Here is a 26,646-nt window from a genome sequence, read left to right as displayed (position 1 = left end):
GCATGGCAATAGCAGAACCCTGACACCACGAGAGCACACACAAATCTACGACACCCACAAATGAATGCCTGACTATAAAATATTCAGTACAGCTTCCTCACAGCTGCATGCAACAGGCAAATACAACATAGTTTAGCAGTGCGTGGCATCCTCCTTTTACTATCTTCTGCATAAGCAAACTGTATTAGAAAAGGTTTCTGAAGTTTAATCAGACTGTTTTATTCTGGACTGAAACATTTTCTCTTCTTTTTAAAATGGTAATGGCCTAAAGATGGTAGCACTATAATCAAAAGATCCTTTTTCTGGGTGCTTATGCTTCAACCTCTGCCTAGAATATCCAAGGCTAGATCAGGTAATTGTGTACTCATCTGGTGCCTCTCCAGCTGCTGCCACATTGCCTTAAATACCTCTAAGGCCAGGGCAAATTACACTCACTCTTTGAGTAAGACAAGGGAAGCAGGGACAAGAACAGACAAAACCCCCAAGAGACTCTCCCTGCAAGCATGTTTGGAGGCATCACCAGGATCCATATCCACTGGAACAGCATATAGGCACTTCCCTATACACTAACCATCTGCCCTGAAGGACTTAGTTTGGGACTGAACCATCATTAAGCCAGCTGCTGAAAATCTCACCTGTGATTCCAATTACAGAAGGAGCCTGCATATAAAAAAACTGAAAGCAAGGCACAGGAGGCACTCCTATTATTCACTATTAACACTACCCTATTTCTTCTAACTTTAGAAAAAGTATCACCTTTGGCATGCTTTTCATCACTTCCTCAGTCTTCTCCACAAATGCACTGATAATGGCTCAACATATCACTGGGCCTTACACAATCTTGTAGAAAACCCAGAAAGTCAACTTTTTCTCAACTTCTCTATGGAGAAATAGTGTCCCATTCTTGTTACCAGAGAGCAGCTGACACACAGGAAATGGGAGACAAGATATTCAGAATCCAGTGCAACAGAAATACAGGATGAGGCACTGCATGTGAAGTCAAGTGGTTCATAAAAAGTCAAAGGCAAAACACAGATTGCTAATCTCTAAAGAGAAAGGGATGGCCAGAAGCTGTTTAATAACAAGGTTCTGGAGAAAACAGGTTTCATTCACAAAATTACATCCTTTTAAATATCACATTACATACAATTTTTAATACAGTAAGACTAGACACCATGGTAGACCTCTAGCAAGACTTCACCTGAATTAAAAAACAGAGCACTAACCAAAATACTCTAGTCAATCCCTGGCTTAACTCCACAATCCTTTCTAGAGTATAATTTGAGAGAGTTGAGAACTGAGCCACTACTATAAAGGAAAAAGCTCCCTGTTTACACATCCACCCACTACCTAGCAGTTTTAAAAATTTCTAGTAGCACCACTCCTCTGCAGCAACATGGGCAAAGTCCAATTCAACTGAATCTTTCTAGTTACAGGAAAGGACTGCAAGTAAAATGAAAATGCAGCCAAAGGAATGAAATAAGTAATTACCCTCTTTCTGTCTCTATCAAATTTACTTTGAAGAAGTCAGGCAAACATTACCTTCCCATGACTGTACTGCACCCAAGAACATCCCTTCTGCCCCACCTCCCAAAAGAAGCTCCCGTAAATTACTCTTAACTGGTCTATAACAAGATTCATGGCTTGGATTAGACCTATTTGCATTCATATTTATTACATGATGGAACACAGGTTCTCTGCTGTGGTAAGCAAACCCTGAGTAATAAAACAGGTCTTAAGAACAAATACTACCCGTAAGAGGCAGTTGTCTTTTAATCCTGAACACATCTCCTTAGTAATTCCATTCTCCAGTAATTCCATTTAGCCTGTGTCCATAGTACCCACAAGGATCACCGTGTCTCAGATGGTACAACTTACACAAACAACAGAATATATATTAAAAAAATCCACACTTGCTACTGCACATTTCTTGGTGTGCTTTCTCAGTCTGCCTATACACCAGGTCAAATTAAATTTTAAATGTAGATGCCTAAGGATAGCACAGCTCAGGAGTTGCAGCAACAGCACCATAAACTACTTTGAAGAGCTCTTACAGACAGCTGACAGCAGCCACCTGCAACATAGTCGGCTCTACATAAGAGGGCAGTCAGACTTCAGTAAACACCAGGCAAACAATCCAGCCTCATTGTACCCCTCTGGATGAAAATGAAATGAGAGAACACCACACTTCAATGCCAGATATACTGGACATGTTCTTACATGACCTTCAACAGAAGTCACCAATGGCTCTCCCTCAGTTTCACTACATAAATACAGAATTCCAATCTGTTTAAGAGGGATGTTAGTGCTAACACATGGAACATGGAGAGAGTTCCAGGGTTTTATGTACTCTAATCAGCAAAAGGTAAAATCCATATAACAGAATATAGCTGGATAATAACATAATGGATATGTAAATCCAAGTTACAGGCCACAATCCAGAAATCACTTTTGAAGTCTGGGCTTTACAGAATTGATGGCTGCCTAGAACTATAAATCTGTTGGATAATGAAAAGGCAACAAATTAAACACTGGAATATAAAAAGCAAGCAGGAGAAAGACCTTTTAGCAATATATAAACTGCCCATCCAGTTCACCACCAGTTGATTCATTGTGTTACATCAGTGCAACCACAACAAGTATTCTACATCCATTCTTCAGGGACAGTCTACAGACTCCCACAGGTGAGAGCATACACTGAACTCTCACATATTTCTGCGCTGCACCGAGAATGAGAAGGTTCAGTTCATAAGGATTCACAGATTAGTGGCTTATGTACAGAAAACAGAATTTAGTGCAATAGCATCAGATGTGGTGAGGCTGTAATTTACATCACAGGTGGGAATTCGAGGCTGGAAAGCAATTTTAACACATTATGTTGTTATTATTATTATGTTACATTATCATGTAATCACCAGTGCCTACTTCTTCAGCTTTGCCAAGGTTTTTAAAACAACCAGTACTTCTCACTGACATGGGCAAGTCAATTGCGCTGCATTTCTGATCTAAACGAGAATCTCAAAGTATCCTTTAAGAAATAGGTCAGTTTTCTAGCTTTATGTTACAAGAAATACCATGCATGGAGATTACCTTAACAACACTGAACTTTCCAACATGCTTTCCAAAAGTTACTAACAATTTTTCCTGAAATCTAAAGTATCATAAAGCCTTCAGGAAAATACTCCTCCATATGCAGCTTCTGTTTTTACCATTAGTTCATATTACAGTCATTGAAGAGACTGATGTGCAGGTGAAGAAAAAAAAAAGGTCAGAACTATATTTAGACACTGAGACTGAAACAACACTAATGTTCGAAGACTCCAAAATAGAGTAAGATCAAGCCTTAAAAATACAGTCTCATTCTGTGTGTGTCTATAAAACCACTTGGAATGTCTGAAAAAAGTTATAAACAAACCTTAGCTACAAGGACACTGCAGCAAGTGATATTCACAGAATCCTTCAGTGCAAGAAGAACCGTAAGGGCATTCAGGTGACACTGCTGTGCTGTGATGAAATGCACTACCCACATGACAACGTATCCTAAGTTTAATGGGGAACAAGAAAGGCGCATTCCATTCTGCAAAACTACTGCACGTTCAGAAACAGCAGTAACACCTTTATGAGCTGCTAGAGGAGGAAAACACACATAAACACACACACACACACAAAAAAAAAAAAGGACGAGCTGTCAAAAGAGCTTTAGCCATAAATAATACTTTACAACAGCCTTTTAATTAACCTCCACAAAATTGAATTCCTCAAGGGTACCTGAATTTCGACAAAGCAGCGTTGCCTAAGACGCTTCAGTGCTGCTCTTCGGAAACAGCAGCACGTCCTGGCTGCGAACCACTCGGAGAAGGAAGAGAACGACGGCGCCGAGGCCGCCCCGGTTCCCCTCCCTGGGTACCACGGACCCGCACCTACCTCCTCCTCCTCCTCTACCTCCTCCTGATGCTGCTGCTCTTCCTCCCCCTCCTCCTCCTCCTCACGGGCGCAGCCACCGGCTTCACCGCACCGCGAGGACCTCGGGAAAGAAACCCAGCGTCTCTCGCCTTCACCCCAGCAACTATTTCTGGGCTCCTCGACTTCTAGGAAGTTCAGGCGTTGTTCCTCCGGCTCCCGGCCCAGCGCCCGCCGCCGCTGCCCCGCGCAGCCATCGCCCGCCCCCGCAGGGTAACGCGCTCGGGGCTCGGCGGCGGCGAAAGGGAAAGGGAAAGGCGGCTCCGCCTGGGCGCCGAGGCTGCGGCCGCCCTCCCTCTCTCTCTCCCTCCCTCTCTCCTTGCCTGCCTCCCGCCCCTCCCCGCCCGCGGCGCCAGGCTGCCCGCCCGCCCGCGCAGCGCTCCGCGGAGCGCGGAGCCCGGCCTGCCCCGGGCTGTGGGACGGGGCCGGGAGGCGAGATCCTCTCCCCCTCCCGCCCTATATCCATATAGCCACACTAAAATAAAACACTTTTAAACCCATATTTTGTTTTAGGGGCAAGTTTTCACTTCCCTTAATCCCAAGGCTTCAGTCCCCTCTCCCCTCCCCAGCCCCTAGGGGGATATTCCTGCTTCTGCTGGGCGGCTCCCCACAGAAACGCTGGAAAAACAGCAACGCTCGGGTAAAAATAACTTTAAAACACCCCTGCGCACACGAGGGGTGTCAGTTGAACTCTTCAGTGTGCCCGGGGTGCCCACAATCCACCGGCAAGGCCGTCATTAAGCCAACCAGCCGCTGTAATGACAGCTCTCCTTCTGTATGGGCAAGAGCCCACAGAAATGAGACAGGTTTGAAATGACACAGGGGAAATGAGATAGGTTTGTATGATATCTAGCACTGTTTAGGGAACTATTTCTGCAACCTCTGAAATTTCAGGGGTAAGTTTCAACACCCCCACTAAAATTCAACCAGATGTCTTAAAATGATCTGTAACTTGCTAAGTTCTTCTGAGCAAATTGAGGCCATAAAACAGTTATAAAAATATAAATTATAGGGGGGGGAAAAAAGCTCCTCTAATGACAGTATCACTCCTCACTTTATTTTGTTAACGAGATCTAAAAGTGTGAGACAAACAGGAGTTAGCATGGATTCTGTTTAACAGAAAAGCCCACCACACCCATTAACGTAAAGCCTCGTGTTTACTGAGGATCTGCTATGCTTTCAAACATTCAGAGAAGGCTTAAGAGGCAGGGAATATCTAATGCAAATGGTAACACTCAGCATGAGTTAACAGCCTATGCCATTTTAGCTTCCTCCCTAAAAATACCTGAAATGTTTCTTGGGATTTCAAAGGCTATGTAGAGAATGAACACAAGTGTGAAAATACTGCAGCCCACTCCACTGTATTACCACTGTAACACAAGAGTGTCCCCAAAACCCCACAAGCTGTCATGAGGAACTGTTCCATTGATTATGGAGAAGCCCCATGTTCTACAGGCCTGCCTTCACAAGACTTGTATTTGGGCCTGACAGGACATGACTGTGCTCATTTCAACAGTCACAGGTATTGGCAAGTATCTGGCAAGCAGCAATTCAGGAGATCCTGTTTCTGAACAGTGCTGCTGCTGAAGTATTCCTGCATAATACTACACTCATGTGTCAGGCACTGACAGTCATCCAAGCATTCTCCAAAAACAAATCAGAGAGCAGTCTGGCAGTTTTTAAAATACGTCAGTGTTTGGCTTAGTGTGTTGTAGCTGTGTCCACACAAGCTACAACTCAACTGGATCACAAGCTTCCATTTCAGTAGAGTCCACACAGGAAGAAATGAGGAATTTTACCATCCTAACCTGCCCTTTCCTGATTTTGGAGTTTTGTGGTTTTGGATAGGTACTGCTAGATATTGAGACTTGGCATTGTAGCAACAGCCTTCTCTGCTCCTTCGGATCTGCCAAGGTATTTGCCTCTGCATTCACGGAGAGGACTTAAAGAGGCTTTGTTAGGACTTCTCATGGTGAGCCCCAGACCAGAATGCTTCTGAACTTCAGTCAGCTAGAATAACTCATTGGCAAATAATTTAGTCAGGGTAATCTGTATTCAAGAGCTATTTTACTTTGCAGTTGTTGAGCAGTGTTCTGCTTCTGTCTGCTTGATAGTTTTCAGTTAATCATTCACTTGTCAGCAGATCAGTTAAATGGAGCTATTGGACTGATTTACAGTACAGCCTCAACCCAGGAAAGGTGAGAAGATGACCCTGGCTTGGAGATAATTTAACTCTGTCTCACAGTCTAAGCCCTAAACTTTTGACTAAAGAGCAGCTTTTTGTCCTTCCTCACACTGAACATCCCTCTGAAGACTGGGCTGTCGAGCAGTTAATTTTATGCAGTTCCTCTCCCTATTCTGGAGTAGGTAATTAGAGATTAGCAACATGGTACATATCCTTAAATTGTAATTTGCCTGAACGAATTCCACAGTACATTCATCTGTCTAGTGCATCATGCTATGCAAAACACTGTTAAGGTCCTAAAATTTAAATAAATTGTAATTTACAGATTTGCTTGATGAGCTTTTAAAGGCTAATATTCTAATGTCAAGGTGGATACCTGGTGGTTAACTGCATAGCACACAGAGAAATGCATGGAACTCAGCTTGCCTTTTAGTGAAGTTAAAGGTCAGCATTCACTCTGACATTTTTGTCCCCAGGAACTCCCTTGCATTCCCCATTTATGTTTTCTGGGCAGTAATACACACAAAGAACCTCATTTCCACCGCTTTGCAGTACTTTGCTTCTAAGGAATGTTACAAATCCATGTAGTGTGCTGCCATCCCAACTATTTTAAGCCTTTGCTCAAGGAATATCAGTGATTGGGTGGTGGGGGTGGAAAATATGAGAGAAGAGAAATGAAGGACCCATCTCAACCCACAGTAAATGTGAGAGGTCACAGGAATGCAGAGTACCTTTAACATGTTACCCCAAGCCCAGGAAGAGCAGGAAGCAGCAATATGAACTATTAAATTCTGGTTTTACTGCAAATGTCCTTAAATTAGTATGAAAACCTTGCCCCTGACCAAAGATCAAGTCTCATTTTATAACATCAAGAGACCTATATAGAAGAAACCAGAGCATAAAAAAACATTGTAAGACAAAGACAAGGAGGAATACAGATGATTTGTTTAAATGCAGCCTAGAGTTTTGCTAGTGAATACTGTTCCATATGAATATACCATGTGAAACTTTTGTATGCATTCAAATATTCACACAAAAAACACAGCCTAAACCACTTGACAAGCGTAGTCCAAGAATTTTAGTTACTTCTAAAACACAGCAGATCATTGAGCAACAAAATCATTACTTCACTATCAGCTTCAAGCATTAACATCACAGCTCTCCATTTCAGTTCTTGCATCTTCAAAGGAATATCTTAGCCTATCTCAGTTAACACCAAGCTTTGTATCCTCACACAAAGGAAAACACAACCTCCTTGCCCCAGAACAGACTGTTAATAGTCAAGAGATTTGGACAGGAAGATGAGATGGTGTCTGGAATTAAAGCTTCTTCTGTGGCAGTACCTTGCCAACTGTTAACTCCAGTTAAACCAAATGTGTCTGTTCAAAACCCTCCAAACATGATATGGTAATAAATATGAAGCAATCTTTTAAATAATTATTGTTAGCCTTTAGCCCATCAAGCCCTGGCCTTAGACTTCATTCAGGAAACAACTCATGGCCACTGCAGTTAACATCACATGTGCCAATTGTTTTAATCAAAGAGCCCAAGTTCCAGCAGGCTGTACTCACCTGCACAGCACTGAGCAGTCTGAGGACATTGCCCTTCGGAAAGGCCTCGGGCTGCAATGGATGGGCCTCAAAAAGACACAGGCAAATGCTGTCTATCACCAGGGATTCTGGCTGCCACAAAGACCCTATAAATGTATGAAGACAGATATGCACCTGCCCTGTTCTATGGGTTACTCTCACACTGCTTTCCAGCCTCTTGTCTGGCAGCTAATTAGGCCATGCTCATACCCCACTGCCTGATTAGGAACAGAAGAGGTTTGGGCATGGGCCAGTGGGGACCCGGCGTTCAGCCCTGCAAAGCCTGGCACCTGAGAGCTGTGTACTGGAGAAAACAGCATCCTGAGAGACTCTCTGGGCTCATGAGATTACCAGGAAACACAGGCTACATGGACAACATCAGGCAAAAGAAGCCACTGGGTGGGAAAGTGAACCAGCTGAAAGCCTGAGAGTTAAAACTGTGGAAGAAACGCCAGCTGGCAAGATTTAAAGCTCACAATGCAGGTGCAAGCAACAGTATCACCAGGTAACTGTTCTTTACCAAAGCTGGTTTTGTAACACTTAATGAATGTATGCATATGAATAGATTTCATTTAACTCATTTTCATAGTTGCATGGATGTGCTTATTAGAGGAGTCTGAGTAATGGTTCAGTTTTACATGAGCTGCACAGAGGAAATGTTTTTTTCCCTACTTTCTTTTTGTACGCTAGATCAGCTACAGAATGTCTTCAAATGACAGTCTTTCAATTTGAAGGAATGAAATGAATACTTAAAAAGACTGATTCACTGCAAACATATACTTCAACCCCTTCTCCCAAGCAAACTAACCAACCCACCAGAAACCACCCCAAGCCTCCTAAACACGGCTGAGAGATTTAGTATTATCTTTTGACAAAGCATAAGAATTTGGCAAGTAAAAGGAGGTTTCATTCATAGTGACATAGTGAACTGCCAGTTTTCCAGCACTCCAGACACAAAGATGATGATCCATGAGTATTACAAGAAGAATGTCCTGGAGCACAGAGGTTAGTGAACATCCAAACCATGATCTGCAACAACACGACATGGACTCTCCCTCAGCATAGCAAACACCACAAATCAAAATGATGGAAAACTATAGACAAACCGTAATAAACTGCATCATTTCGTGAACATCACAGAGTGTGTATAACATGAACCAGAAAAATGACAGCAGCACCACATCAAAGAAATTCTTCACAGAAGCTCAGAAGAAAACTGGCTTAAATCAACTGAAGCATACTAAAGGAACACTAGTACACAAGCAAGCATTCTGCCAATAGCATAAATGAATGATGGAATTTCAAAGTAAAAATGCAAAATTGGGCAGTGAAATACTATATCTGCAATTTCAATACATGTATCTCTGTTTTCCTGATTTCATCCTCAAGTACTTTCCTCATGCACACACCAAAATGTATTATTGCTACTGTATATGGAGTACTTTTTCTCAGGTTATTTTCACTTTTTTCAATGATTAGTTTCTAAAAATTGCTTAGCATGTAAGGCATTTAAAGTGAACGGTGAATTCCGTACACATGAACTGTCTGACTGAAACCCTGCTGTTTACATCCTGTTCACTTATCACTCCAAGAGCTGGCAGGGTTCCACCACGAGATAATCACCCAACCATAGCTGTGTCCTTAGGAGAAGCAGAACTATCAGAAGGCACATGGTCCCTGTATCTCTTTCGCCCTGCAGCTGCCCTCACTCACTGCAAGCGTGCCCAGGTGAAACCTCCACGAACCAGTTCAGCTGCCAGAAGAAGAACAGTGTGAATGCTGAGTTCCTGACAGCCTAGTTTACCTTAGTTATCAATTATCTCAGAGACCCACAGTGTGGATGCTGCCTCAAGCCACCTTCACTTGCTCACATGGAAGCACAAAAGATTTACATGGGTTCCAAGAATATGAGGAAAAAGAGAAGCACATTGGACCTGGCTTCCCACCAAGGGTGAATACACACATAACAAAAGGGAATATATACATAACAAAAGGGAATATATAGATAACAAAAGGACAAAGATACCCAGCTGCTTTATATGCATATAGCAACACATGTGCTTGACATGTCACATATACAGCTTATTGGTACATGCTGACATGTTCTGGGACTAGTTTCAGCAGACATGCATAAAAAACAGTAATAAATTACTGCACTGGTAAACACTGTGAAGCTGAAGTTATCAAATACAGCCCATAAAGTATAAATTGTCAAAAGCCCCTCCCAACTAACAGCACTGTATGACCTGCATTTTGCTCTCAACAAAGACTCTTTGGAATTCCATTTATAAATACAGTTCTATAAAATAGGTCAAGTCTCTGAGTTTCCAGGAGATCTGAGAGGTTTGTGCAGGAAGGTATAGCAAAGCTATGTATAAAAGAAAAAAAATCTCTCTAAGTGGTTATTCTGTATGGATGTTTCTTATTTCAGCCTCCTGAATCCCAGCTACAGCACGTTCTCCTAGAATTGCAAATACAGCCTGGGGTGAACAAACATGCTTTGGTAAACAAGTTCTCTGGCACACAATGTTATGTAGGTGGGGTCTACCCAGAATGTCAAGAGCTCTTCCTCAAATTGTAGAGATGAGCAAGAACACAAGGACCCCGTTTGCATTTTCAAGCTATTTACTGGTATTCTAGTCAAAAGAAACTGAACAAGGGCTTTGGTTTGGGGTGTGTATGTCCCCTCACAAAAGGCTCACAGGCTTTTTCCAAAAAGGAAAACATTTTAAAGGCAGCCTAGGATCTACAGAATTGGCCAGATTTGTTTTTGCTATTCTATTAATATTTCCAACAAACTGTTTATGGCAAAAGACACATCAATTCTACTAAAGCACTGTTATGCACCAACTCAGAGTAGAAAAAAGGTAGCAACAATGCAAAAAACCCAACCTCCCAAAGCAGGAAGATGTATCTTAAAATCCAAAAAGGACACAAATTTAAGACAAATGTTTCAAGAGTTTATTATTTGCTGACCTTACTTTGCTTACTTGTTTATCTAGTCATTTCCCAGGTTTTCCAGATTTCCAATGCTATTCCTGACCCATGGAGTAGATGTACATTCATCTACCAGCCAGAGAGTCTGATTTTTGTTCTCCAAGAACATTTTCATTTTCACATTTTCTGTCCTGGGAACTATGGGTCAGTGTTTGAAGGTACATGTGAGTCTGAACTTTTAAATGAGTTTCAGAAAGGATTTATATAAAGACACATCAGCAATATTTTACTTAAATATGCATATGGTCCTCTTTTACCAGGTAAAACCAATACAACAAGAAGTAGGTACAGATGATCATCTTCTGGACTCCAGTAAATTAATTTTTTCTTTAACTTAACTTTTTTATAACATGGCAATCTAGCAGAAGCCAGGTAATGGAATATTGTAAATCTAAGTATGGAGCATAAGCAACGAGTAAATAAATCCATCTAATCTCAATACTAATTCAAGACCACTGTTCCATTTTGCAGCTTTAAAAAGGAACATTGGCAGTATTTAATATTTGAGGTCAACAATTTTTTGATGTTGGGTGTTGTGGTGTTGCAGGGTAGGGACCACATGGAATGAGGCAAGATATTGTAGACTACAGCATGGAGCTTGACTACTAGGTAGGAGAAATTACCACAAAATTGTATCTATTGACATTTAGCTTTCGTGTACATACAGCCATTTTAAAAGGGACAGTAAGAACCAGATTATTTTAAAAACATGGTATTTTCTTGAAGTCATTGTTCAAATTACTCAAATGTTTCACATGAAAATGTCCCTGCACACAATCCAAGCCACTCTTGGATGTATCAAGAGCAAGTCTTATTCCAACTACAGTTTTCTCCAACAATGCTGTACAAATTAAAGTAGTTTTTGTAGATGACAGCACAATTCTAAGTTTGCACAAGAACACAAAAGAGCAGAATGTCAGAGTTTTCTAATTACATGGCAATCTTTGTGTCAACCTGGTTCATAAAATGTTTTTATAAATCTTTGAATTGAAGAAAAATTTTTTTTCTAGAAAGAAGATAAAAGATTTTGTAAAGTCATGAGAACTCAAGACATACATCTCCTGCACTGTAGCTCTTGATAAATACATTGGTTTTGCATTGGTATTAAAATATGGGCTATGTATGGAATCTATATAGCATTCAAGAAGCTACCAACAATCAGTCTGTTTGGATGCAATTGCAGTGCCAGTGAGGATCTCCTAACTGGAATATGCACCATGCTAGTGGATGCTAACAGGAGCAGTGTTGGAGGAGGGTACTAATATCTCTCACTCTTAGATGGTCTAAAGCACATCCCATGCAAGCACTCAAAAATCTCTCCATGTCACAGCAGCTCTGTTTTCCCTCAGGTCTGGGATGAGTCAGTAGCAGTTTGCTACACCAAATTGCTTCCGATTCAAATGTACCTTGCATTTATTTAAAAAGTGTTGCGGTAACAGCCCTTCAAAATACCCACTTGAGAAATAATGTTTCATTGTTCACCTTTATGTAACTGTGGTTCTCCCAGGCCTACGCTGCTCTTTTTTTTGATTTGTTTGTCACCAACTCATGCCTTCCCGAAAGCAGCTGTTGCCACACCAGAACCTCAGGGAACCTCAGAACCTGCGGTCACCTCCCCTGGGGAGCCGGGAATGTCCAGCCAAGGGGTCCTCACCACACACCTCTGTTAAAATAAAGTCAGGATAATTGTGGACATTTTCATCCTTCACCCATCTACCTCCCCTGATTGATGTAGAAGAGAGTCCAAAGTCAGAAAATACAACCATTGTTTATTTCTCACTCTTACAGGAATGATGACTAATTTTGAGAAGAGAAATGCAGAAGTAATCAGGATTTTTTTAAAGTCACAGTAAGGAGGTTGGCGCTTTCTACTGCTGACTCCTATTTCCAGCTTTCCTATACACATAATTGCTAAACAAAGTTTTTCATATACACTTTATTGCATACATTGTGAACTGTCCTGGTTTCAGCTGGGAGAGAGTTCATTTTCTTTCTATTAGTTGGTACAGTGCTGTGTTTTGGATGCAGTATGAGAACAGTGTTGATAACACATTGATGTTTTAGTTGTTGCTAAGCAGTGTTTACCCTAAGTCAAGGGCTTTTCAGGTTCCCATCCTCTGCCACTGAGCAGGTGCACAAGAATCTGGGAGGGATCACAGCTGGGACAGCTGACCTGAACTGGCCAAAGGGATATTCCTTACCTTAGAACATCATACTCAGCATATAAACCAGGGGAGTTGGCCAGGAGCCACCAATCCCTGATCAGGGATGGGCTGGGCATCAGGGCGTGGTGAGCAATTGTATTGTCTGTCACTTCTTTCTCTTGGGTTTTATTCCGCTATTTCCATTTTCTCATTATTATTATTATTATTATTATTATTATTATTATTATTATTATTGTTGTTGTTATTTATTTATTTATTTATTTATTTAAATTCTTAAACTTTTCTCACCTCAACCCATGGGCTGTACCTTTTTCCAATTCTCCCCTGCATCCCAGCAGGACAGTGGAGTGAGCGAGGGGCTGGTTGCCTCCTGGGGTTGAACCATAACATGAACCTGCATAGTTAAACTTGTACCATGTTTTCAAATCTGTTTTATTGGAAGGATGTCCCAAGTCATACAAGTCACAGCAATTTACTGGATAAACAAGAGGCAGTAGAACTTCTATCAACTAACAAAAGGACCAGTGGTTGAGTGACACAAAAAGTGAACAAATAAAACATCAAACACCAAAGAAAAATACATTTTAGACATTTCACATAAAAGAAAATTTGAAAGCATTAATATGCCTACCATGGTGGACAGATAGAGCCAAACTATACTTGTATGGCCATTAGAATTGTGGAAGTATGAAAACAAGATGTTGGGATTACTTATTTAATTTACATGGGATTATATTCAGTTTTGTTTTACTGTGTGTCCAGGAAAGTTGAGAGGGAAGACCATGACTTCCTGTAGTGTCTGGAAGGAGAGAGAAAAACATGCAGAACTCACACTCCTTTACTTTATAACTAAAATAGTAATTATTATTTTGAGATTTTCTTTGAAAAGAAAGAAACCACCCACCAAAAAACCCCAAATTTATATGGTGGGGGAGGGCAGCGGGGACAAATTTACTAAAAAAGTAAGTAAATCAGATACTAACAAAAGATTATTCCATAGAATAATTGTTAGTATCTTCTGAACACATAATTTGTCTTACATTTTAACCAGATCCTTTTCTTTTCCAAGGGTGGCAGCACATGTCACAGCTTAATTCAGAGGAAGTTCCAAACTGACGGGCTTCCCACAGCAGGGTGGGTGCCTTTGCCACTCACCCTGGATGTGAAACAAGTCAATGGTAATCCTTTAGCATCACTACTGTCACCAAGGGTGAACCCAAAGGTTCATTTGTCTCTTGGGAGTGGAATGCAGCACAGCATTCCCCATTCAAAACAGCAAGGGGAGGCATTTCGGTTCATTGCTGAGGTCACCCACGGCAAGCAGCCGCTCGTCCTGATGGAATGGTTCAGTTAAAATGTTCTACTGTCATTGCTGTAATGAGCCATGGAGAGAAATCCATGGTTGGAAGAGTCTGGATCCACCATCTGACCTTTGTACAGTGTCAACAACTTGTGAAACAAAATCTGGACCATCCCACGAATGGGCTGATGTTACAAACCAGAAATGGAGACTACATGATCTTTGAGGTCCCTTCCAATCCAAACCATTCTGTAATTCTGTAAATCTGAAAGGATACACTCTCCTTAGGCTTTAAATTGAGGTTTCCCACTATGGTAGATCCATTGTCACAGCACAATGGCAGACAACAAGTACAATGACAGCGAGCAGAATCTGAAGCCTTGCAAAAACAAGCCATTTGCACTGACAGGGCTAATCAGTTTAAACAACAACAAAGCCATTAAAAACCACCTACAGCACCAGGGTTATTTGTTTGATATCTCAAATCTACACATCAAACAGCTAGCAACTTGGAAGTAAAACCAAAGAGCCTGAACAGGGAATCTACTACCATGTGGTATCTCAGCAGTCACATGGCATAAGGAGCAAAGGCCTGTGAATTGACAGCACTTTACTTTAGTTTAGACTTAAAGTTCTTTTATTCAAAATTTATAAAAGGCAGTGGATCCTTTAGATTTGTTTCTAGACAAATGGAAAGCAACCAGTTCAGAAGAAAAGTTGACTAAATGTCATTAAATGGGAGGTGGTAGAGCCCAATAATGAAGCTAAGAGAATGTGAACACAAAAGACACCAAGGGGGGAGACAAGAAAGAAGCAGCAATTCCTCTACAAAACAATACAACATGATAATCTGTGCTTGTGCCCTGTAAAAATAAACAAAAGCAGCACAAGATTTGTCGAGACAGGTACAGAATGTAAAAACATTGTCAAATTGCTAGCAATAAATATAACATCTGCAAAAGTACATAGTTATGAGAATCAACATGGTTAGGGTAGAATTATAATGCAAAAAAAAAAAATAGCAACAAAAAGAGATCCTTATTATCAATATGTTTATAGCCTAAGAGCAAGAAAAACCTTCTGGCCCTACAGAGAGAAAAGCTGATGAGAGATGACACCCAGAAGACCATCATGTCTAGGACATCAGTCTACACCAAGGGGGTCAAATGCAAGCAGTGATTGGCATAAATAACAGAAATGACAGGTAAGGTTTCAGGAAGAACAGGAGAGAGACAGAGAAAGTGAATGGAAGTGTGTGCACGCCTGCACAATGGAAAAAACCCCAAGTAAACAAACCAAAGCAACAAAAACCAGGTAAGAATATTAAAGACCCAGTGAGTCAGTTTAGCTTCAAATTCCTGGGGAAAACAATCCAAAAGAGATCAATTAGCAGCACCTGGAAGATAATCCTAAGTAATAGACAAAAGAGATTTGTTAAATCAGATTGCTAACTTCCTCTGACAGCCTTCCAGAGAGGTAGAAGAGAAATCACAGATGTCACACCTTCCCTTTAGAAAAGCTTTGAAACTGCCTTGAAATATTTTAACAACCAGGTTACAGAAGCAGGAAGAATAAATATTAATTCTAGATGTGAGAAACAGAGGTTAAATATATCATCATCAGGACAGGGTAGTGATCTTGAAGAATAGAAGGAAATGTAGCAGGTTATATGCAAAATATTGCCCACAGGCAGGAAACATCTAATATGGAAATACAGGATGGGAAACAAGGCCTCAGACTAAAGCAGGTCACAAAGACAAATGTCATGCTGTTCTAAGACAAATATTGCTGTGAGATATAAAAAAAGAGTGGAAAGCCTGAGCATAATCTGCTGAACTCAGAAAAGTCATTCTACTTCACTCTGTTTTTGCCTGAATACCGAGGGCATGGTGGTCCTACCTGTGCGGGTCCGGGGAACAGAAATAAGAATGAAAACTGGTCTGGAAAATGGGGCTTATGGGGAAGTGGAATGAACAAGCTAGTGTGGGGTGGGATGGGGTGGGGGGAACCCACTTGAGGGGTGGCTGTTACCTTGGAAGACTGCTTCAAATAGAAGGGAATTGTCTCTTCAGAACAAGTCCTAATGAGCTTAGAAAGAGCACAGAAAACGTTCAGGTTAATAAGCACTGGATGAGGAGAGACAAGAATATGAAAAAACTATTGGAAAGGTAGTGAAGCAATGGAAGATATTTCACCAGGAAAGAGCTTTAAAAAGAGCTGAAGCAAACACTTCTTCATAAAACACAGATTGCATCTTTGGGGCAGGGACCACTTGAGACTGAGACCTTATGGTTGGGAGCAATGGTTGAGGAATGCCATGGTGGCAAACCAGAAGTGAGGGGAGGAAAAAGTGGTTTAGAAACACAGAGAGAAGCACTGAGGAAGTCAGGTGACAGGAAGGAAGCTGGGAAAAACAAAGATTAAAAACAAGACTGCCATTTGCAGGGAGTCATTTCAGAGGCGTGTTACACTTTTATGAGCAATGACTTACAAGGATGCAGCTGAAGTCAAGAGAAAAGACAGCCTCCAGGTGCTTGCATCTACTCTTGCTGCAGATTTTGTTTCAATGTCTACCTTAGCAAATAATGCAGTGGAAGAAAAGCATATCCAGAGATGCTGAAGATGCAGCACCACATGACCCATGTTGGCATGGCAGGCTGTGTGTTTTGCTTCAACCCAGTTTTAGCCTGGTCCTGTGCCTGGTTCAGTGCTAAGAGCAGGCTGGAAGAACATCTTCCAATCTTATTTCACCTGAAAGGAATCCAGCTCATGTTCCCCAGGATCCCCCAGCAGAGTGAAGCACCAGGGATGTACTCCAAAAGCTCGCTCCTGAACAGAACTAATAATGTGAGAGAGACTCATCTGAAGCCAAGCCAGAGGAATCCAGGGACCAATGACACCTATGTGGCAGAGACCAAAGCAGGACACACCAGCCACAGCAGAGCAGAACAACAGTGCTCTCCTCCACTGTAAATTGATCTAAATGCTTTGCAGCAACAAGCATGACTGGAGTGACAGTGTTCACTCTCTAGACACCAGGCACTGACTGATTTGAGACAACATATTGACGATTTACTGACATCTGATGTGACATATGGACAACTTGGGTAGATCTGTAAATACACTGCCACAACTATCACAATATTTTAACTTAGCAACTGCATTTGCTTTGAAATTACATTGCTAATAATCTGTCTTATTTTTCTTTCTTTTCTTTAAATGAGGACCTATATCTAGGGGCTTTCTGACTCATAAATTAAAACAGCAAAACCAAAACAAAGGGCCAAGCACCCAAGTCATCAATCTTTTCCAGCTGCGGAGTCATAGAGCAGTAACCAAGACAAAGAATGTTCTAGCTTCTCCTTGCCACTTCCTAATATCAACATATTTTCATTTCATAAACTTTCTTTTCCTAAAGAACTGTCAAATTGTGCACATGTCTGTGTGTGTCTCCTGTCTCTGTTTAGATTCTGAGCTTCAAGGCTGTTCTCTGTTCCTCATGCTCTGTAGCTTCTGAAATATTCAGCCCCTTCAGATTCCTTCTCAAGGACTGTCTTTTTTCTTACTCTGGGCACATCACAAATCCAACATGGTTCCCTGAATAATTATCCAGGATTTGATTGGGTTGTTGATGATGAAATTGCTTTCAGGTCATTTCAAGTGACGCTCCTATGTAAAACAGTAAACTGATTTGTGCATGCATTGACAAGTCTGCAGTTTAATTTTTGAGTAAAACCCTGTAAGGGTTATGAGATTCCTCCTTCTACCTCTATTTCCATTCTTTATAAATAAACCCACATTTTATGTGTAAAACCCCACAAACAATCTCAACTAATATCAACAAATACAATTAAAGCATTTGCAGAGAAATTCAAGATACCTTTTAATACATGAGAGAAGCTACAGAAATCTGGTTTTATTCCCAGATAATTAAACAAGGGGATAAATGGCTGAGGGCATAAAACATAAGAATATCTTAACTGAGGATACGAGCCAGCTTGTGTTGCAGACAGGCATTATTTACACATTCTGGTGAAGTACTCCACAGATTTAACATTTTAAGGCAGTTCATGAATTTCTAATGTCAATTCACATAAAATGTGCTTAAACACCCAGATGCTATAACCAAAACTAAATGAGTAATAAATCTGAAGTTCATCTGAACTGGCGAGGTTAAGTCAAGTTTCTAGTTTGAATTTATATTGCCTTGGATGTGTAAATTAACATCCAAGCAGCAAAATTTACTTTTAATTGGCTTGGACCATAGATGAACTCTTTCCTTTTTAGTCTGCCTTCTGATTTTAATTTGGTAGAAAGCTACTGTAAATATTTTCTTCTTTCTCACCCCTTCTTCCCAAGGTTTTTCATAAACAAGTGAGGTATTGTTTAGCTGCTGTGCTCTAGACCCCACACACCCCAAAGCAAAACAGAGAAAAAGTATGTGTTCAGATTGCTACAGGGCAGGATTTTATACATTTTTTGGTCACACACCAGCAAACAACTTGCCTTCCGCCAAACAAATTAATCAATGCAACTTACAGTGTCTTTTTAGCTTTGCTTCTCATCATCTGTAAGGAGAGAAGAGTAGGCTTGGAAACTTGGGCAAAGGAACCTAAACAGATTTGCTCAGCAGTCTCCAAGTCTCTGGTCAACAGCTCTGTGCTGTTCAAAGCCCAAGTACAAGTGCATCACTGTTCTCTCATTTAAATGTAGAATAATTCTAGGATTCATGGCAATGCCAGCTTAAACTTAGCTCTAAAGAAACCCTTTGTTTTCAAATAAATCAGTGCCTGGTTTTAGATAATTCTATAAAGAATCCTATTCATCCACCACATAACCTATTAGTTAACATGAAAAGAGCACCAAAGAGGCAGCCAACCTCCAAAAAATTCTGAAGAAAAGTGAAGTTAAATCAACCTATGTGGCATATGCCTTTGGAGTTACATATAATGTGTGTGGACACATACACAAGATGTAAAACCTCATTGCAAACAGCACTGCTCATTCTTGATACAAACACTTTACACCAAGACGGCTGAAAATTTTGTAGCATACATTCTCTCACCAGAGTACAGGAATTGTCTGGTTTTTGTCACTGCTCAAAGTGTCACATTATTTTCAAGGGACACAACTAAAGGACAGTTTTGGGGTTCCCTGACAGAGAAACTCTATCTGTTTATTATCAGGGCTCTGAAAACAGAAGGATTGCAGGAAAGAATTGTTAGTCCCAAAAACTCCAAAACCAACAGATATTCTCTTACCAAAGGCTGATTTGGGAAGATGAAATTTAGAAATTAAAATATTAAAATGCTGCTTTTTCACTAGTCTGAAAAATCCATGACCCCTTTTAAAGAGCAAGCAATGAAAGTTAATTATTTACAAGATATTTACCATGAGTACTGGGAGATTAAATTAACAGCCTTACATTTATTGCTTAAATGAAACAGGAGGGTCTAGTATTTGAAAAAAAAGAAAAAATCAGGAGGCTAATTGGATAATTGGATTCTAGGCTATCAGGATCCACTATGACCCCAAATAACCGCCTTCTGTTTCACTTCTTACCTCTCATAAAACATTGCTATATAGTCCTTAATGCTACATTCTCTTTTTACTTATCTTTTAATGAAAACATAGCTTTTTTCTTTCTCCCCGACCCCCCCCACTTTAATAAATTCAAGTTGCACCACTGCTATGGCAGGAAGGAAGCAGAAGTCTCCTAGTTCTTTGATGCACTTGTCTTCAAGGCATTTGATAGTCTGGGTACTTTTGCCAGGTAGTTTTTATTTCTGAATTGCCCTAAGTTTTCTCAGTTTTGTAATTTTTGGCAGCATTCCAAACTTGTAGACTTTATGCATCTTGCTTTTGCAAAGTATGGTTAAGTCCCATCCAAAGGGAGTACAGGAGTTATTTTCTTCTTTAATTACCTCCTGTCCCTCTTCTATACTCTTTCCAGCATTAAAGGAAAGCACATACCATAAACTGGAAATTCTACCATGGCTGACTAAAAGCATTCATTTTCTGAATGCTCAGTCCTTACTTATTTACTAAATTTAGTATAAAACATATTTTAGGGTTTGATAGTGATCCCAGTTCATAAATACCTAACACTAGGAATTTACAAACAAACAAACAAACAAACAAAAATCTCAACCTAAACTATTATAATATAAACACACAGTAGTTCAGAGTCATGCAGACCAGGTACACTTGCATGCTAATGCATCCAACATTCCTTCACCTAAGCAGGAAGTACACAGGGTATGGAAGAGGCCAAAACACAGCCAGTCAAGGGCTGCAGCTTATTCTCTAGGTGAGTTGGAGGCAACTGGACTTGCTTTGTGAACCTTGAGAAGAGGCTTGAGGGGCACCTAACAGCAGCCTCCCAGTGTCTTGGAGGAGAAGCCAGACTTGCTGGTGCATTGCATGAGAAGGAAAATCCCCACAAGGATAACTGACCACTAGGACAGGGTGTCCAGGGGGGCTGTGGAGCCTCTGTCGTTCAAAACCCAGGCAAACACAGCCCTGAGCAGCCCTGTCTGAACACTCAGGGTGAGGAGTTAACTCACCACCTTCCAAGGTTCCTTCTAACCAGAATAGCACCATGATTTAAGATGTTTAGCCATGAGCAGCACTTACCCCTCCAGCTTATCTTCCTAGCTGAATTCAGAAATATCACTGTAATGCAATATTATGTACAATGCCATGGGACAATAATCTTCACAGATGCCCATTTTCTCACTAAAATACCAATTTGAGCACAGATTAATTATGCAAAGCTCTAAAATAGCTATCAAGATAGTTACTGAAAAATAATGTGTGTTTCCAACTCGTGCCTTGTTTTAACAGCAAAGTTACAAGGTCTCAATAATTGGCACACAGTTTGCATATATTCAGATATCAGATTGTGCATCCTATATTATAGATAAATAGTTAGGATTTACTTCAGTTGTATGGCTCTTCAAAAAACACTCACATAGGGGGTATAACTCCGTGGAGCACAGCAAATCTATTCTGATGCACCTGCTGCATTTGCAACATTGAGTCCAGGATGGGAGGCAGAGCTTTCCTTGGTCCAATGTCTGTTCCAAAATATTTTGCAAGTAACAATATAGTGAAGATGTTTTCAATAGTTCTGTTTCCTCAGTTATTTCACAACAGTGAGCAAGAGATGGAGAAGTACCATTGAAAGAAAACTAATCCCAAGGGCTGGAAGAGACAGCAGCAGCAAAGTAGCATGATGGTGCCTCATAAGGCAATGCAAACATGTTGGTCCTGCTTCTCTTCAGAGGCAAAGGATCAGAAGTTGGTACCCCTTTGGTTTACTCCCAGAGAAACATAACAGTCTGTAAAGCTATGCAACTTCTGCACTGGCAGTATTTTGCAATAGTATTTGGCAAGACACTCCACTAGCAGCTTGCCAGTTGCCCTCACTGTTTCAAACAAGACTGCCAAGAAGTAAGATGTGACATCTTTTGAATAAAGGAGCTGGGAAATAAATTTAGACATTAATCTTGCTTACCCACACTCCCCCAACCCCCAGGTGCTTTCCTGCCCTAAGCCACAGAAAAACTGTAGTTGCAAAGCAAAGCATTTCAAATATGAGGGAATAAGGAAGTTCCCTCTCCTCCTCAGGTGATGCTCACAGGGTGTCTGAGAAACTGGAGTGAAAAGATCACATGAAGATACAACCTTACTTCTTCCTTTGCTAAAGAGTAGGGGGAAAGAATCCTAACATAGAACTGGGCAAGGGAATGGAGTTACAGGTCAGGACACCAACACACAAATCTGTGGCAGAGAACATGAAAAACACCACCTGAACACCTGCATAATATAAAACTGGCAGGGAGACATTTGTGACAGTGCTGGGCCAGGATGGGGATTCCTGCACTGGAAATGGGGCTTTCTGGATGGAAACACTGGACACTTTCCCTACTTCAGCTTGCAGGTTGGAACTTCTAAATTGGGACTACAACCAGCTGTCACCACCCACTCCAGATCTCTGAGCCTGTTCTCCTGGGCCCACTTCTCTCCTAGAGAAATTAGTCAAGTGGTGATCCTCTCTTCAAACACAGAGGATGTCATGGAAATGCTCACCTCTGATAATCATCATCAGCAAGCTACCACCAGATCCCAGCCCTCCTCCCAGCAGGACACGCACCGTTGTGACACAGTCAAGGTTCTGCTGCTCCCTCGTACCAGCCTTGGGCAACCTGCTGCATCTTCCAGCAGATGGCCTAGGCTGAACACAAGGAGCCAAGTGTCCCCTTCTGCTTGCCTCCTTCAGCCTCTCCAACAGCTGCAGAGGTTGGGAAGAAGAATTTGATTTAACTTCACTTTTCTTCAGAACAGAAGATGTGGGTTTGAACCCCTCAGGCACAGGGACCAGGAGCCCAGGTTTCACCTACCAGAACACAGCCTGCTGCTCAGACAAATCCCAGCAGCAGCAGCTCCCAGGGAAGGCTGAGCACTGGCTCCTCTTAGGGCAGTGCTCCCAAGAGGAAACACACAGCTGCATTTCGAGACACGGCGGATCCATCAGCGCCTGTGTTTACAATTGCCTGCCAGTGCCCTACTTTCTTCATCTCCTCAGGGCTTTGATGCTCAACTACAGCAGCTCTAGATAAGATGCTTAAGAACTTTCTGCTCAAAGGGAAGATCCAATATGTTTAAGGCACTTTAAGAGTCAGGCAGACACAGTGTTAGGTGGTTTGGAAGACTTTGGGGGAATAAATTCTGTTTGAGAATTAGGAATGCAAGCAGGAACCTGATTAACATATTTTATAATGTTCTCACAGCACGTGGAAGCCCTTCAGTTCTACTTTGGAAAGTGTGTTTTCTTTATAGGACATTTTAGCATATGGATACTACTTAAACTAAAACAAAATGAATCCTTCAATACAAACACTCAAAGAGCTAACTTCAAATAAGAACAACATATTGCTTTACTATGGCTCAGTCTATATAAGTGCATACATTATTTACACTAGTTTCTAGTTCCTTGGTCTACAGAAAAAAAAATCACAGCAGAGTAACTCTTCAATGACTTAGGGATGTCCAAAAATGAAGTCACAAAACCAACCAACAATGACTTTCCTTTTGGGAAGCGCACATTCCTTCAAAATAACATTCTTCTTAATGACAACTTAGACAACCAAAACAAAAACATAATTTGAAACTGCAAATATGTGTAATCTGAGCTCTATTTCCATGCAGAAATGCAGGGTATTTGTGTATGAAATGGCTTGTAGCCATGGGACAAAAAAGCCCTAGTTACTTGCATGCAAATTATAAAACTGAAACCATCTGGAGAATGATCTGGGATATAGGGAGGACAACCCAGGAGAGAACTGATGTGTGGATGTGGCTGAAGGATCACAGCTTATTAGCAGCTTATCCTGTATGGATAGGAAGGAAAATAGGATTTGACATACCCTCTTATACAGTGATGATTAACATGAACCTGCAATTAGCATGCATGGCATTTCAGATTGACAGATGATTTCCATCATAAACCCTAGATCCCAAGAGAAACAAGAGATGCTTTGCATCTAGTTTTATTTGCTAATACCTGGGTGATTTTATTTAATATACTTTATTTTTGGCCCTCAGCATACCCTACTGAAATATTTTGTTGCTGGGTCAAGTCAGCTTTGGAGGCTTGCAGCTACTCCAGCTAGCTAGGCTGAAGCAACTCTGCATATTAAAAACCACCCATCACTATTTTAAACACATGCCATTACAGTCAAATTATCCACCTACTTGTGGATTGACTTTAAACAAGTCAAAAAATGAACAGAGTAGTGATTTTAAAGTGCTCACATAATAGTTCAAGTAAAACTTGAACTATTAGCTCCCTGCAATACATTATTTTATAAGCAGAGTGGACTAGGAACCACCCAACTACTGTATCCCCATAAGTCTTTTGAAGACTTCTGTTCAATGAGACTTGAACATCATTTGTCAGGCTTCTTAGAAAGATACCTGTCCCTGGAGAATGAGAACGCACACACTGATCATAAAAAGCAACAACTCCTATGGGTTGTTGATTATCAGGATGAAGACCCCCTCAGAACAACACAACCAATGAATTACACATCTTACAGCCCTCTGGATGCAGCCCATGTATTCACCAGTCCGCATAACTTTCCCTCAGGAAATGTTTAATGCTCTTTGAAGATTACAATAGATACTGAATTTATTAGATTAGCATGAAAGAAATTAAATGCAAGGGCTGTCAACATCTATTTTGAGTGTCCAGTATAAATGTCAATGCTATTTCAATGCTTAGAGCACATAATAAAGAGGCTGCAGCACTTACTGGAGGGAAATACAGAGATCACTAACTGGTTTTTGCTGCCAACTAGTGCATAGTTGAAAGCTCTTCTGCTCTTCATAATATCTCAAAAATTAAGGGAAAGAGCCTGACAGAATTCAGATTTAAAAATAAAAGCTTTGCAGGAGCATGTAAGTTTCAGCAAGGGGAAGCCGAGGAGCTCTCACCAATGCTCACAGAAGCACTGAGGCAGATATCCTGCAAGTTACAAAGTCATGCAAGTGAATATTACTGGATACTCCCTCAAGCTCGACCACTTCTCTCCTTAATTCAAATCCCTCAAGTCTGAGTCAGAATTTTACCTTCCCATAAAACATCTGTGCAGGGAGCACTAATACTTTGCAACTTCTGCACAGGCGGAGGAAGCATATTTTAATTCTCGCCCTGCCTCCAACTTTCTCTCATGCTGAGGGTGTTTAAACGAGTAAAGAGACAATTCCAGCCCTTGCCTCTCTGGCACAGAAACCACAAGACAGAGGGATTGCAGACCCAAACCGCATTCACTGCTTTGCCTCTGCAAGGCACAAAGCAAAGCTAACCAGGGTTTCCTCATCCTGCTGGGGCAGAGGTAAAGGACTCTGGAAAAGGGCTCTTCCACCTGCTCTAAATGTAAATGCCCAGCCATTCTTCATCTCTTAAATGTCTGATTCCAGCATAGCTTTACTGTCCTATGGAGTTAAGAAGCAGAACTGAAATGGAGTTTGGTCGTGTCCGTAGTTGCAACCCAGAAAGTAAACCCTCCCACACCGAGCCAGCCATGCAAAATAAAGCATAGTGTGTAAAACTACATATACGCGCAGTAAAAACATTAGGGCAAGAGTACTAGCAGGAGCCAGTTACACTGCTGCAGAAGGGTGGGAATTAAAAAAAAAAAAAAAAGAGAGCGAGAGGAGAATATGAAATACTAAATGACTTTAAAACTTCTTTGCAAATACAATATCTAAAATTACAGCGGCGGGGGCGGGGGGAGCAGAAGTTTCTGCATGTTTGTTTGTTTACTCGCCTGCGAGCACTTTGCCCCCTGTCCGTGAGCGGATCCCAGCCGCTGGCTGGAGCCGCACGCCCACGCGGAGCGGCGCTTTCCTGCGGGAGCGCTTCCAGCCCCGGCCCCTCCGCAGGACCCGGCCAGGGCCGCGCCGAACACTGCTCGGGACCGCCGGCCGTGTGGGGCGGTTCGGACGGCAACAAAAGGGAAGCGAAACGTCCCCGAGTCCCGTGCCCCGGGTGAGTCCCGTGCCCCGGGTGAGTCCCGTGTCCCCGCGGCCGCGGAACCTCCGCGGCTCCGGACGGGCTCCCTCTATCCCGGCCGTGGAGGGGTCACGGATCCCCGGACGGCTGCACCCCGCGTACCTGCCTCCCTCCGACCCTCCGTCCCTCCGCCGGCCGGGGCGGGCCGGGGATGTCCGTCCGTCCGTCCGTCCGTCCGTCCGTCCGCTCGTCCGCCCGCTGGAGTTGCCGCTTCCTCCTCCCTGCCGCGTCAGCCGCGCTCCTCCCGCCGCGGCCGCGGGATGACGGGCTCCCCTCACGGGGCTGCGCCCACCCCGGGGCGGCCACGGGCCACCGCCGCTCCCCGCCGGCGCAGGCGGGGCCGCTGTCGCTGTCGGTGCCGCCCCCGCCGCCGGCCCGCCCCGAGCAGCGCCCCCCGGGCGGCGGCGGCGGCCGGGGTCAGGCGGGGACGCGCAGCCGGCCCCGCTCCCGCCCGGGGCCCCGCGGCTGCCGCTGCCCGAGGGACCGCAGAGCCTGCGGCTGCGGCTAGCGCGGGATGTGCGATCCAGGCACGGATTACCGCGATCCTCCCGCTAAACCGGGAGCTAATCCAGGGCGACGCCGTCCTGCCCACAGGCGGCACCCAGCGGGCTCCGGGAGCCGACTGTGCTGCCAGGCCGCCGGCAGGGACTGTGCCCCACGGGGACATGCACGGAGCCTGCCGAGCACCGGGCCGCTCCGTCCGCTGCAGAGCTCTCACAACCTGGCACAGAAAGCAACGATGGTTTTAGATGCCGATATTTTATCCACCTGGGCGGCAAAAGTAGATCAATCGGTCTGTATAGAGGAGAGGGACATAGGAGACATCAGCTAGGGTACAGAAGCATCCTCCCACTCTGTTCTGTAGGCAT

The 26,646-nt window shown here is 42.5% G+C and overlaps 1 protein-coding gene across 2 annotated transcripts in view; it reads right to left on the bottom strand.

The window, feature by feature from the left end:
• The window catches only part of SGK3 (serum/glucocorticoid regulated kinase family member 3), a 55,610-nt gene extending 29,554 nt beyond the window's left edge, over window positions 1–26,056 (bottom strand). Inside the window, exon 1 of one of the 2 annotated variants that reach the window (XM_036397017.2) lies at window positions 25,880–26,056. The gene's annotated coding sequence lies outside the window, so the exon portion shown is untranslated. Of the gene's footprint in view, window positions 1–3,924; window positions 4,211–25,879 lie in introns of those variants that run through there. The other variant, XM_036397025.2, reaches the window with a different exon arrangement.
• Window positions 26,057–26,646: the final 590 nt, after the last annotated feature.

This window comes from Molothrus ater, chromosome 1 (genome assembly GCF_012460135.2).
Source record: "Molothrus ater isolate BHLD 08-10-18 breed brown headed cowbird chromosome 1, BPBGC_Mater_1.1, whole genome shotgun sequence".
Lineage (NCBI taxonomy): Eukaryota > Metazoa > Chordata > Aves > Passeriformes > Icteridae > Molothrus > Molothrus ater.
This window is presented reverse-complemented; position numbering and strand designations above follow the sequence as displayed.